Source organism: Cherax quadricarinatus, chromosome 59 (genome assembly GCF_038502225.1).
Source record: "Cherax quadricarinatus isolate ZL_2023a chromosome 59, ASM3850222v1, whole genome shotgun sequence".
NCBI classification, from domain to species: Eukaryota; Metazoa; Arthropoda; class Malacostraca; order Decapoda; family Parastacidae; genus Cherax; species Cherax quadricarinatus.
The window spans coordinates 4,418,590-4,433,675 of record NC_091350.1 but is presented as its reverse complement, the minus strand read 5'-3'; positions in this window follow the sequence as shown (position 1 = coordinate 4,433,675).

Below are 15,086 nucleotides of genomic sequence, written 5' to 3'. Positions count from 1 at the left end.
CTACAATCTTATTCCTCTCTTGTTGGTGGTTTATTCGTTAGGAACCAGGACGAGTGTCTCCTGACGCCACTCCTCCGGTGATGCTCCGCAACTTGTTAAACATCAAGGGCTTAACAGAGCTACGTTTCTGAATAAGACACATGCGCAACATCTGGGTACCTTCACTGATGAGAAGTTTCGCCAACCACTCGATCAGGAAGAGAAACACTGGTTGACAAAATATCTCATCCGGTCTAAACAGGTGTTACGTGTTCCGGTCATACATCTAGATGACACCTAGGTCTTGTACACCTAGATAATAGACGATACTCCTTAATTTAGACAGAAATAGATAGTTCTCAGAAGATAGCCTCAGTCTAGACTCCCAGGTCCCTTCCTACCTATCTTTAGTCATTTAATATAAAGGGACAAGTTTAAATCCGCTTTCAGAAACAGGATCACTACTTAGAAAAGCCCTGAGGTGCTACTCTCTAGGTTCACTTCTACCAGGTAATGCTCTGAACTGCATACTCATCGGGTTCATGTACTCCATGTGTTTCATTGCCTTATCACTGCCTCATTTGAGTAAAAACAAAATCCCGATTTATAGATTCGCTATCTCTCTCTCTCTCTCTTGCCATTGTCCTTGTATGTGTGTGTGTGTGTGTGTGTGTGTGTGTGTGTGTGTGTGTGTGTGTGTGTGTGTGTGTGTGTGTGTGTGTGTGTGTGTGTGTGTGTGTGTGTGTGTTTATCCTCTTGGTCAAAACTTAAAAATTACCCACTCTTTTACTGAGAAATGATTAAAAACATAACAATTTACAAAACAAAATACGGTCAAGATGGTTGTTCCTGACACTTGAAGAATATCACAGACATCTGTAAACATCATGAATGAACATTAAAATGGTATAAAATACCGACAGGTTGTTAGGTAAGACACATATGCAACAGTTAGGTATCTTTATTTCGAAACGTTTCGCCTACACAGTAGGCTTCTTCAGTCGAGTACAGAAAAGTTGATAGAAGTAGAAGATACTTGAAGACGATGTAATCAGTCCATCACCCTTAAAGTTTTGAGGTGGTCAGTCCCTCGGTCTGGAGAAGAGTATTGTTCCAATACAGCATTGTTCCAATACTCTTCTCCAGACTGAGGGACTGACCACCTCAAAACTTCAAGGGTGATGGACTGATTACATCGTCTTCAAGTATCTTCTGCTTCTATCAACTTTTCTGTACTCGACTGAAGAAGCCTACTGTGTAGGTGAAACGTTTCGAAATAAAGATACCTAACTGCTGTGTTTTACCTAACAACATCTGTAAACATCATGTTGACCTGTACTGGAGGTCGGACCTGTAACCTCTGTCATGTTGACCTGTACAGGAGGTCGGACTTGAATCCCATGTCAGACACACATATATGCTGATTCAATTTTAACGCTGCCCCAAAAATAACCACGTGACTCCCAAGCTGTCGGGAACTCAATTATAAATTGATTTAACCTGTGGGATGTTGACAGCCACTGGAATAAATAAATATATATATATATATATATATATATATATATATATATATATATATATATATATATATATATATATATTTTTTTTTTTTTTTTTTTTTATCACACTGGCCGATTCCCACCAAGGCAGGGTGGCCCGAAAAAGAAAATTTTTCACCAGCATTCACTCCATCACTGTCTTCCCAGAAGGGTGCTTTACACTTCAGTTTTTAAACTGCAACATTAACACCCCTCCTTCAGAGTGCAGGCACTGTACTTCCCATCTCCAGGACTCAAGTCCGGCCTGCCGGTTTCCCTGAATCCCTTCATAAATGTTACTTTGCTCACACTCCAACAGCACGTCAAGTATTAAAAACCATTTGTCTCCATTCACTCCTATCAAACACGCTCACGCATGCCTGCTGGAAGTCCAAGCCCCTCGCACACAAAACCTCCTTTACCCCCTCCCTCCAACCCTTCCTAGGCCGACCCCTACCCCGCCTTCCTTCCACTACAGACTGATACACTCTTGAAGTCATTCTGTTTCGCTCCATTCTCTCTACATGTCCGAACCACCTCAACAACCCTTCCTCAGCCCTCTGGACAACAGTTTTGGTAATCCCGCACCTCCTCCTAACTTCCAAACTACGAATTCTCTGCATTATATTCACACCACACATTGCCCTCAGACATGACATCATATATATATATATATATATATATATATATATATATATATATATATATATATATATATATATATATATATATATATATATCATGGAAGGGATGGGATTGTAATCTCTAGTGTTTTCATGGAAAGGATAGGATTGTACACTCTAGTGCTTTCGTTGAAGGGATAAGAACATAAGAAAGGAGGAACACTGCAGCAGGCCTGTTGGCCCATACTAGGCTGTGATGGGATGGGATTGTACTTGTTCTCCAACCTTGATGCTGTGACTCTCATCCTTCATTATTTAATCATAATAAAAGTTTGAACCATTAATATTACACTTTAGTTTACCTCTGCTAGAAACAAACAAGAAGGTACAGTTACCCGGAAATGTAACTGGGAAGGATATGGTGACTGTCGGCGGCATCTGGCCGCGCCACACGCAAGAAATTCATACAACAAATACCTCTATTCCTGGTAATTATTTCCTTAAATGACCATTGGGAGGGTGAACGGAAACGAATTGGCTAATCTTGTTGCAATTATTACCTGACAACGCCAGCCTCGCAGCCCGATAAGAGAGCTTGTTCTTCTAGTCGAAAATAAGAGTGGGTCTACTTGATAAGAACCAATCAGAGAGTATGTTTACGTGGTGAGAACCAATCAGTGGGGATCTTTACATGCCTCCAGCCAACCAGTCAATCAGTAGGAGTTAACATGCCGGGAACCAATCGGAGAGCTCAGAGTAACCGCATGAAAATATAAAAATGCTAGACTAGATGTATCGAAAAGTATTTTGAAAAGATTCTCTTGGATTTTAAATCCAGCATCTTTTCAAGTAGTATTTTATACAGGAGAAGGGGTCAGTAGCCCATTGTTCCCAGTATTTTAGTCGCGTGTCGTGAGGCGACCAAATTTATGAAGAGAAACTTTCAGTTTAGATTTAGAAAGGACATAGGAAAGTATTGGTTTGGAAGTAGTGTTTGATATGTGGAAGATGGGTAATGTTAGGTAAGACACATATGCAACAGTTAGGTATCTTTATTATGAAACGTTTCGCCTACACAGTAGGCTTCTTCAGTCGAGTACAGAAAAGTTGATAGAAGCAGAAGATACTTGAAGACGATGTAATCAGTCCATCACCCTTAAAGTTTTGAGGTGGTCAGTCCCTCAGTCTGGAGAAGAGCATTGTTCCATAGTATGAAACAATATGGCTGTTGGGAAGAATTATAACTTTGCTGGGAGTGGTGTTGATTCGTGGAGAATTTATGATCTGAAGAGCTCTTTTCTTGCAGTCTTTGATGAAAAAAGAAGGAAAATGTAACTCAGTGAATGTTTGGTGAATGTATGTACACTCCTCGTCAAGAAACTCAGGACTACAAATTCGGTATGCTCTTAGGAAAAACCCGATGATGCTGCCTCTTTTGGTCTTGGTATCTTGACTGGAATAGAAGTGTGTGAGATCATTTTTATTGGTGGGTTTCCGATAAACTTGAAATCTTAGGTTGTTGTCTACTTTGTGAATGAGGACGTCGAGGAAAGGTAGCTTGTCATAGGACTCTTCTTCTAGTGTAAACTGGATCGCCGGTTCAACTTGAAGACGATGTAATCAGTCCATCACCCTTAAAGTTTTGAGGTGGTCAGTCCCTCAGTCTGGAGAAGAGCATTGTTCCAAAGGTTGAAACCATTTTAATGTTCATACCATTTTGATGTTCGCCTAAGCGTACGTAATAAGGCAAATAGAATACTGGGATTTATATCAAGAAGTTTCAGACTATGAAACAATGCTCTTCTCCAGACTGAGGGACTGACCACCTCAAAACTTTAAGGGTGATGGACTGATTACATCGTCTTCAAGTATCTTCTGCTTCTATCAACTTTTCTGTACTCGACTGAAGAAGCCTACTGTGTAGGCGAAACGTTTCTAAATAAAGATACCTAACTGTTGAATATCAAAATGGTATACAATACCGACAGGTATTGTATACCATATTGTATAATTGAACAAGTATTTTCTAAACTCCACTATCCTCGTCACTTCATCAGAGACTGCAGACGGCGGGCATTAAACATCTTCAACACACCCAGAGAAGACACTGCCGATAAGAGATACATAGTCCTCCCCGCCAACTCCATTGCCAAACATGTTTCCAACATCTTTTCCAATTGATAAATTAGACACATGTGCAACTCTTGGGTATCTTTATTGAGGAAACGTTTCGCCACACAGTGGCTTCATAAGAACATAAGAACATAAGAACGAAGGAACACTGCAGAAGGCCTACTGGCCCATGCGAGGCAGGTCCAAGTCTCCTACCGGCTTAAGCCAATGCACCCAACCTAGTCAGGTCAGGTCACATTGACTTAAGGGAGGAACACGGCAACCGACCTGGTAGCACAAGCTATCAGGTCTAACTCACACCCACCCACATCTACTCATGTATTTATCCAACCTATTTTTAAAGCTACACAACGTTCTGGCCTCTATAACTGTACTTGGGAGTTTGTTCCACTCATCCACAACTCTATTACCAAACCAGTACTTTCCTATATCCTTCCTGAATCTGAATTTTTCCAACTTAAAACCATTGCTGCGAGTCCTGTCTAGGCTAGATATTTTCAGCACACTATTTACATCCCATTTATTTATTCCTGTCTTCCATTTATACACCTCAATCATATCCCCCCTAATTCTACGTCTTTCCATACAAAGGAGAATCTTGAAGAACAGGAGGAGAATGAGGTAATCAGTCCCTCAACCTTGAGTCGATGTGGTCAGTCCATCAATCTTGAATAGAATACGGCATACGTGCTGAGAAGGAGCTTATAAACCGTTGGCAGGAGAGGTGCAGCAGTCATAGGTGGTGTAACATTTGTTCAATGTTGAAGTAGGTCGTGCCCAAGAATTAGGCAAGCGAAGAATTCCCAAGTATTAAGATCCCAAGAAGTTGCAGTGTCTGACAGGTTTTTAGATGAATGGTTCAGAGAACCGACATGTTGATAAATTAGACACATGTGCAACTCTTGGATATCTTTATTGAGGAAACGTTTCGCCACACAGTGGCTTCATCAGTCCATACAAAGGAGAATCTTGAAGAACAGGAGGAGAATGAGGTAATCAGTCCCTCAACCTTGAGTCGATGTGGTCAGTCCATCAATCTCACGGTTGAGGGACTGATTACCTCATTCTGTCGAATCGTGTGAAAATCAAGCCTGTGAATGGTGCAATAAATGACTCCTCGAAGTTAGCTTTAGCTACCGTCGTTAGGACCTGCCTGCAGGTCAAATTTACGGCAATCCACTCTCTGAAAGACTCCTTCATTGTCGTCTGCACAGATGACACGGAAGCACTAAAACTAATGGACGACTCTTCAATCAGGACCCTACAAACACAACAATTCACTCTATCCCCGTCTCCATTCTTGAAGTCGAAACGTTCGGTCTTTGTGAAAAGACTTGACAATATCGTCACCTCTCTCTCTACTGAAGCACTGAAGACATCTATTGAGGTAGACAGCATCTCAAAGATCCCCAACGCCACATCAATGCTAAAGATTACATTCTCAGACATCTCCATGGCTGCCCAAGCTCTCTCTGACGGTCTGGCCATCTCATATTACCACATTCACCCAAGTCATATAGAACAAGAACGTTTCACATACATCTCCCACTGCTGGACCTGCTACTGCAGGACCTGCTACTGCTGGACCTGCTACTGCTGGACCTGCTACTGCAGGACCTGCTACTCCTATAATCACACCACCAAGGACTGCCCCATCAAGAATAAGAAGTTTTGTTCAAAATGTGGGAATGATGGACACGATTTCAGATCCTGCACCATTACTACAGCACCAACATGTCTTAACTGCAAGGGTAATCATCATACCCTTGCAGCAAAGTGCCCACTCAGGAAAGAAATCATATTGAAGAAAACTAAAGTTCTGAAGAAAATCTCCAATTCACCGACATACGCTGCAATAACCAAACCACAAACCGACACCACCAAGACTACACGCTAATCTACAGGCACCATCGCCCAGCAACTCCCTCTCTCCACTCCCCGACGGTGCTCCTTCCAAGGTGCTGTACTGCATGGTGTATGCACGCCTTGCAAACGCAGCAAGCCCCGGCACTTTCAACACCACTATTAAGAACATAAGAACGAAGGAACACTGCAGAAGGCCTACTGGCCCATGCGAGGCAGGTCCAAGTCTCCTACCGGCTTAAGCCAATGCACCCAACCTAGTCAGGTCAGGTCACATTGACTTAAGGGAGGAACACGGCAACCGACCTGTTAGCACAAGCTATCAGGTCTAACTCACACCCACCCACATCTACTCATGTATTTATCCAACCTATTTTTAAAGCTACACAACGTTCTGGCCTCTATAACGGTACTTGGGAGTTTGTTCCACTCATCCACAACTCTATTACCAAACCAGTACTTTCCTATATCCTTCCTGAATCTGAATTTTTCCAACTTAAAACCATTGCTGCGAGTCCTATCTAGGCTAGATATTTTCAGCACACTATTTACATCCCCTTTATTTATTCCTGTCTTCCATTTATACACCTCAATCATATCCCCCCTAATTCTACGTCTTTCTAGAGAGTGCAGTTTCAGGGCCCTTAGTCTATCCTCATAGGGAAGGTTTCTGATACATGGGATCATCTTTGTCATCCTCCTTTGTACATTTTCCAGAGAATTTATATCCATTCTGTAATACGGTGACCAAAACTGTGCAGCATAATCTAAATGAGGCCTAGCCAAGGATGTATAGAGTTGAAGAACAACCTGAGGACTCCTATTATTTATGCTTCTTGATATGAAGCCAAGGATTCTATTAGCTTTATTGCGAACACTTATGCACTGTTGTCTTGGTTTCAGATTACTGCTAACCAGAACTCCTAAATCTTTTTCGCAATCCGTAATATTAAGATCTACATTATTTAGTTTATATGTGGCATGGTTATTGTCCTGTCCAACATTTAGAACTTTGCATTTGTCTATATTAAACTGCATCTGCCACTTCTCCGACCACTGCATCAGTCTATTCAAATCTTCCTGGAGTGCTCGAATGTCCTCGTCAGAATGAATTCGACGGCCTATTTTGGTGTCATCGGCAAACTTGCCGATGTCGCTCTTTATGCCCTCATCTATGTCGTTTATGTAGATTGTGAACAGCAGGGGGCCCAACACTGACCCCTGTGGAACACCGCTCGTGACGCTTCCCCACTCTGATTTCTCCCCATTTATGCAAACTCTCTGCTGCCTATTTGTCAACCATGCCTCTATCCAGGAAAAAATTTCTCCTCCTATTCCATGTGCTTTAATTTTCCTCAATAGTCTCTGATGTGGGACCCTGTCAAAAGCCTTACTGAAGTCCATATAAACAATATCATATTCATTACCATGATCTACCTCCTCAAATACCTTAGTGAAAAAAGTTAATAAATTCGTAAGGCAGGAACGCCCCTTTGTAAAACCATGCTGAGATTCGTTGATTAATTTATGCTTTTCAAGATGGCTACGAACTGCCTCGGCAATTATTGATTCCATAAATTTTCCCACTATGGAGGTTAGGCTTATTGGTCTATAGTTCGAAGCTAAGGACCTGTCACCTGTTTTGAAAATAGGTATCACATTTGCCATTTTCCACTTATCTGGCACCATGCCAGTTTGTAGTGATATGTTGAAAAGATTAGCCAAAGGTGTGCTAAGCTCCTCTTTACATTGAGTGATTTGTGATCACTCTCCCCAAGCTCATCATTAACCTCAAGATTATTAATTAGTGTTTCCCTACTGGCAAGAACCAAGTCAAGGAGGTTATTTCCCCTAGTTGGCTCTGTCACAAACTGTTTTAAAAAACAATCCTGGATCGTATCAAGAAAGTCACCCGACTCTAAATTTCCTGTCAAATTGCTCCAGTCAATCTGTCTATAGTTGAAATCTCCCATTAGCACAACATTTTCGTATGTAGATGCCTTACGAATTTCGTCCCATAGAAGTTTACTGCACTCCCTATCAAGATTTGGGGCCCTGTAAATCACACCCAAAATTAGTTTTTCTCGGCCCTCGAGAAGCTGTAACCAAACAGATTCAGTGGCTGACGCTTCTAATTTAATATCTTGTCTAACACAACAATTTAAATTGTCTCTGACATACATCGCTACTCCACCACCTTTCCTGTTGACCCTGTCAGTGTGGAATAATTTATAGCCTTGTATGTGACATTCAGAGGGCATCTCTCTATCTTTCAGATTGAGCCAGGTCTCTGTTATAGCAATAATATCTATGTTTCCTGCACTTGCAATTAATCTTAGTTCATCTATCTTATTTCTAACACTCCTGCTATTAGTATAGTAAACCTTAAGGGAGCTAGTCACTTGCTGCCCTCTGCTGTCCCCCTTTGTTTGCTGACCTGTTCTATTGTCTTTATTTATAACTTCATGCTGAATGCCTTTTATACATTTACTGTTTCCAACCCTAGTGTTGCAACCTGCTTGTTTCCCACACACACCCATACCTCTATCTTCCATCTATTCCGTCTGAACAACATGCCTGCCTTCAATTTTCCGGACAACACACCTTCAGCAGACATCCTCAAGATCCTTTCCAACGTCCTGAACTTTACTGCACCTGCAGACCTGTCTCCTGCCCAAGCAACTGCTCCTGTAACTTCTATAACCACTTCCACCGCTGACAACGTTGATCAAATTGCCTCAACCACCGCCTCCCACCTCTCCCAGCCTGCTGTTACACAACCATTACACCTCACAGCTGCTACCACCATTGTAGATTCTCCCAGTGAATCCACTCCAGAAGAGGAAGATAACGACGACTCCAGTAAACCCTCATGGGAAAACCTTACCTTTTACACTTCTCCTTCAAATACTGACACCATGACCTGTACTGAACTCTACAAAAGCCTCGGTGCTGGAACAGTCAAGTATGCATGTGAATCACCGCTTCACTTCACACTCACCCAAGTTCTTGAGTTCATCAAGCCTCTACGTTTCACCTTCAGCAACAAGGCTAAATTATACCACCTATCTAGAAGCAGCTTCAAAAAGTTTGAAAATGGCTCCATTGCTAACCTGCCTCCTCAGTTACTCCTATAACTCCCATATGTGTTCTACCCTCTGATGTGACCTAGCCTGCTGCCAGCTACTCAAGATTCAAGACTTAACTACAAGTTCAATGCAACAGTCCCTGCTATTCCTGTTCTCAAGTCTGCCTCACGATCGCCTTAGCTGCTGGGTTAAGCCCTGGCTCTATTTCTCTTACTAAGAACACTCCTCTCCAGAGCTATTCTTCATCTGTCCCGTCTTCCCCGCTCATCCCATTGGGATCTTACCTAAACTTGTTTGCTTTGCTTGCCTATGCTGTACATTCTACAAGATTGATGGACTAAACACATCGACTCCAGGTTGAGGGACTGATTACCTCATTCTCCTCCTCTTCTTACACCTTCCTCTTTGTATTGGACTGATGAAGCCACCGTGTGGCGAAACGTTTCCTGAATAAAGATCCCCATATGCTGCATAAGTGTCTCAATCTTCAACTTGTCGGTTTTTCAAACCATTCATCACACATATGCAACAGTTAGGTATCTTTATTTCGAAACGTTTCGCCTACACAGTAGGCTTCTTCAGTCGAGTACAGAAAAGTTGATAGAAGCAGAAGAGACTTGAAGATGATGTAATCAGTCCATCACCCTTAAAGTTTTGAGGTGGTCAGTCCCTCAGTCTGGAGAAGTGCATTGTTCCGTAGTATGAAACAATATGGAGGTGAGACGTAGGTCACTAGTAGAACGCAGATGTTGGGAGGTCAGGTCCCTCTCAAATCCAGCCGTTCTCACTAGTAGAGGTTGTCGAAGTTGATTTCAGGTCTGTACCAAGATACCCTTGTGTTGCATATGTGTCTTACCTACAACCTTTCGGTATTTTATACCATATCCAGATGTTGCACATGTGTCTTTACTTTCATTTTCTATATCGTTCTCGTGGCGAAACGTTTCCTCTAATAAATGTCCTTTACTGTACTGTGATTTTTTCACATTTTATCAGTTCACTATAACATTTTTCTTGGTATAAACCTTGGTAATAAATACCGACAAGTTGGTTTAGAAAGACACGTAAGCAAACACTATAACATATTTATTAGAAAACGTTTCGGTCCTTGAACCTTGATCAAGGTTCCAGGACCGAAACGTTTTCTAATAAATATGTTATAGTGTTTGCTTACGTGTCTTTCTAAACCAACATTTTTTTTATCTGTATACACATACAGTACAGTAATACAAGTGAAAAACTTGTATCATTCAAACACTAATGAGCAGTATTTTCTATTTTTATTGATTAAAATACATGAAAGACAAAATCTATATAAATAATATCTAAAATTGAAATCAGATCGTAGAAATAAGCAATTCCAGAGTATCAAGAGCGGTGGCAATCGCTGACCAAAATTATCAACTGGTACTGATGACCTTGCCATCCACCATAATTATGATCTCCGACTTTTTGGGAATTGAAAGCAAAACTTCCTGGACGACACTTGTGTGACTTTGTTCTGGGTTCTGTTTACAAATGCTCCAGGTTTTTCTCCATGTTTTCATGTTGAGCATTTCCTTCCGGTTGTCGTTCTGTAATCGACGGTGCATGGTCTTCATGGTGACAACCTGGCTGAGGGAGAACTCGCCGCTCTTAAGCTTCTCTTCGGTGAGTGATATTACATAGAGGCGATCAAGTCTTAAATTGAGGGAGCTCACTGAATAAGGGTCAGGCAGTGAAGTATTCTGACAATCCATCTTCACTGTTGGAGTCGCAAAGAAATCTGTATGTGGTATGTTTCTTAGAGAGAGGTGCGATATGGCGTACCTTCAATACTAAGGTCTACCCTGGAGGTCGAGAATCACAGAAGTGTTGTCATGATGATGTTGATTCCACCTTATAAAGGTAAGTGGGGGTGAGGTGGTATGTGTTTCTTTTTTCTACAGGCCTACCCGCCCCCCTATAAATGGCAGGTCCTTGTCAAACCCACATTAAAAATTATTCCCACTGTGTGAGCGAAACGTTGTCAATAAAGGATCACATTATACTGCACATGTGTTTCTATTTATATTATAGCTGAACATCAAAATGGTATACAATACCGACAGGTTGGTAGGTAAGACACAAGGCAGCAGTTAGGCAACTTTATTCCGAAACGTTTCACCTACACAGTACGCTTCTTCAGTCGAATACAGAAAGTAGGCAGGAACAGTAGAGATGTGAAGACGATGTAATCAGTCCATCACCCTTGAAGTCGTAGAATTTGAGGTTGTCAGTCCCTCAGCCTGGAGAAGTTCAGTTCCATAGTCAGGAACTATCTGTATTCGAAGAAATCGACTGTGTAGGCAACGTTTCGGAATAAAGTTGCCTAACTGTTGCCTTGTGTCTTACCTATATTATAGAACATAAGAACATAAGAAATGAGGAACACTGCAGGAGGCCTGTTGGCCCATACTAGGCAGGTCCTTTACAATTCATCCCACTAACAAAACTTGAAGAACATAGGTAAGTACTGGTTTTCTAACAGAGTTGTAGATGCGTGGAACCGTCTTCCCAGTGGGGTGATAGAGGCTAGGACCTTGGGTAGGTTCAAGAAGAGACTGGACAAATATATGAGTGGGAGGGGCTGGGTTTGATTGGTGTCATTGGGTACGGGAGTTATTTCTTGGGAAGCTTTAGGTAGTAGTCGTTTTGATAAGGACCTGCCTCGCATGGGCCAGTAGGCCTTCTGCAGTGTTCCTCCATTCTTATGTTCTTATGACGTGTATAAGTGGAAAATGGGTATAAATAAATGGATATAAATAACATAAGAACATAAGACTTAGGAACACTGCAGAAGGCCTACTGGCCCATACGAGGCAGGTCCTTCAAAACGACATAACATAAGAACATAAGAAAAGAGGAACACTGCAGCAAGCCTGTTGGCCCATACTAGGCAGGTCCTTTACAATTCATCCCACTAACAAACATTTGACCAACCCAATTTTCAATGCCACCCAAGAAACATGCTCCGATGTGCAAGCCCCTCTCAAATCCAACCCCTCCCACTCATGTACTTATCCAACCTAAATTTGAAACTACCCAAAGTCCTAGCCTCAATAACCCAACTAGGTAGACTGTTCCACTCATCAACTACCCTATTTCCAAACCAATACTTTCCTATGTCCTTTCTAAATCTAAACTTATCTAATTTAAATCCATTACTGCGGGTTCTCTCTTGGAGAGATATCCTCAAGACCTTGTTAATATCCCCTTTATTAATACCTATCTTCCACTTATACACTTCGATCAGGTCTCCCCTCATTCTTCGTCTAACAAGTGAATGTAACTTAAGAGTCTTCAATCTTTCTTCATAAGGAAGATTTCTAATGCTATGTATTAATTTAGTCATCCTACGCTGAATGTTTTCTAACGAATTTATGTCCATTCTGTAATATGGAGACCAGAATTGAGCTGCATAATCTAGGTGAGGCCTTACTAATGATGTATAAAGCTGCAGTATGACCTCTGGACTTCTGTTGCTTACACTTCTTGATATAAATCCCAGTAATCTATTTGCCTTATTACGTACGCTTAGGCATTGCTGTCTTGGTTTAAGGTTGCTGCTTACCATAACCCCCAAGTCCTTTTCGCAATCTGTATGGCTAAGTTCTACATTATTTAACTTATAAGTGCTAGGGTTATGGACACTCCCGAGCTTCAGAACCTTGCATTTATCTACATTGAACTGCATCTGCCACTTTTCTGACCAAGAGTAAAGTTTGTCTAAATCCTCCTGAAGTTCCCTAACATCTACGTTTGAATCAATTATCCTACCTATCTTCGTGTCATCAGCGAATTTGCTCATATCACTAGTAATTCCTTCATCAAGATCATTGATATATATTATAAACAACAACGGGCCCAAGACTGATCCCTGTGGAACGCCACTTGTAACTGATCCCCACTCGGATTTAACCCCATTTATGGACACTCTCTGCTTCCTGTCTGTGAGCCATGACTCGATCCACGAGAGCACCCTTCCCCCAATGCCATGAGCTGCTACTTTCTTCAACAGTCTTTGGTGCGGAACTCTATCAAATGCCTTACTAAAATCTAAGTAAATAATATCAAATTCTTTATCATGGTCAACAGCCTCAAAAGCTTTACTGAAGAAAGTTAATAAATTAGTTAGACAAGACCGGCCTCTTGTGAATCCATGCTGAGTATCATTAATCAGGCTATGCTTATCGAGATGGCTTCTTATAATCTCAGCTATAATTGACTCTAGTAATTTGCCTACAATTGAGGTCAGGCTTATTGGGCGGTAATTTGACGGTAACGACTTGTCCCCTGTTTTAAAAATAGGAATTACATTCGCCATCTTCCACATATCAGACACTACACCTGTTTGAAGAGATAAATTAAAAATATTAGTTAATGGTTCACAGACTTCCATTTTGCATTCCTTAAGAACCCTTGAAAAAACCTCATCAGGACCCGGTGACTTATTTTGCTTCAGTCGGTCTATCTGCTTCACAACCATTTCACTAGTGACTGTGATGTTACATAATTTATCTTCTTCTGATCCACTATAAAAATTAATTACCGGAATATTATTAGTGTCTTCCTGTGTAAAAACCGAGAGAAAATAATTATTTAAAATCGAGCACATTTCATTCTCTTTGTCAGTAAGATGCCCATAGTTATTTTTAAGGGGACCTATCTTATCTCTGACTTTTGTTCTATATACCTGGAAAAAACTTTTTGGGTTAGTTTTAGAATCCCTAGCAACTTTAATTTCATAGTCCCTTTTAGCTTTTCTTATCCCCTTTTTAATGTCCCTCTTAATGTCAATATACTGATTCATAAGATGACCCTCGCCTCTTTTGATACGCCTATAAATTCCTTTCTTATGCCCTAGTAGATATTTCAGCCTATTATTCATCCATTTTGGGTCATTTCTATTTGATCTAATTTCCTTATAAGGGATAAACGTTCTTTGAGCAGCATGTATTGTGTTCAGAAAACTGTCATATTGATAGCTCTCTTCGTTACCCCAGTCAACAGATGATAAGTGTTCTCTAAGCCCATCGTAATCTGCTAAGCGAAAATCTGGGACTGTTACTGAGTTATCCCTACTATCATACTTCCATTCAATTCTAAATGTAATTGATTTGTGGTCGCTAGCACCCAGTTCCTCTGAAACTTCTAAATTATTAACAAGGGATTCATTGTTTGCCAGAACTAAGTCAAGCAGGTTATTTCCCCTTGTAGGTTCTGTCACAAACTGCTTCAAAAAACAATCCTGAACTACTTCTAAGAAATCGTATGATTCTAAATTCCCAGTCAAGAAATTCCAATCAATATGACTAAAGTTAAAGTCTCCTAGAATTACTACATTATCGTGCCTTGTGGCCCTAACAATTTCCTCCCATAGTAGTCTCCCTTGGTCCCTATCTAAATTTGGGGGACGGTATATCACACCTAAAATTAATTTTTCATGCCCCTCTGAAAATTCTATCCAAACAGACTCTGTATGTGTTACTTCAGACTTAATACCCGTTTTTATGCAACAGTTCAAGCGATCTCGGACATACAATGCCACCCCACCCCCCTTCCCGATACTTCTATCTACTTGGAACAATTTAAAACCCTGAATGTGACATTCTGCAGGCATGTCCCGACTTTTTGAATTAAACCACGTCTCAGTAATGGCAAATACATCTATGTTACCTGCACTAGCAACTAGTCTCAACTCGTCCATCTTATTCCTAGCACTGCGACTATTTGTGTAATATATACTTAAGGACCCTCCACTCTCTTTACCCTTCCTGCTCCTTTCTGTTATTCCACTAAACTTATTACTGTCCTTGTCAATTAGTGCCACTGGCTTTCCA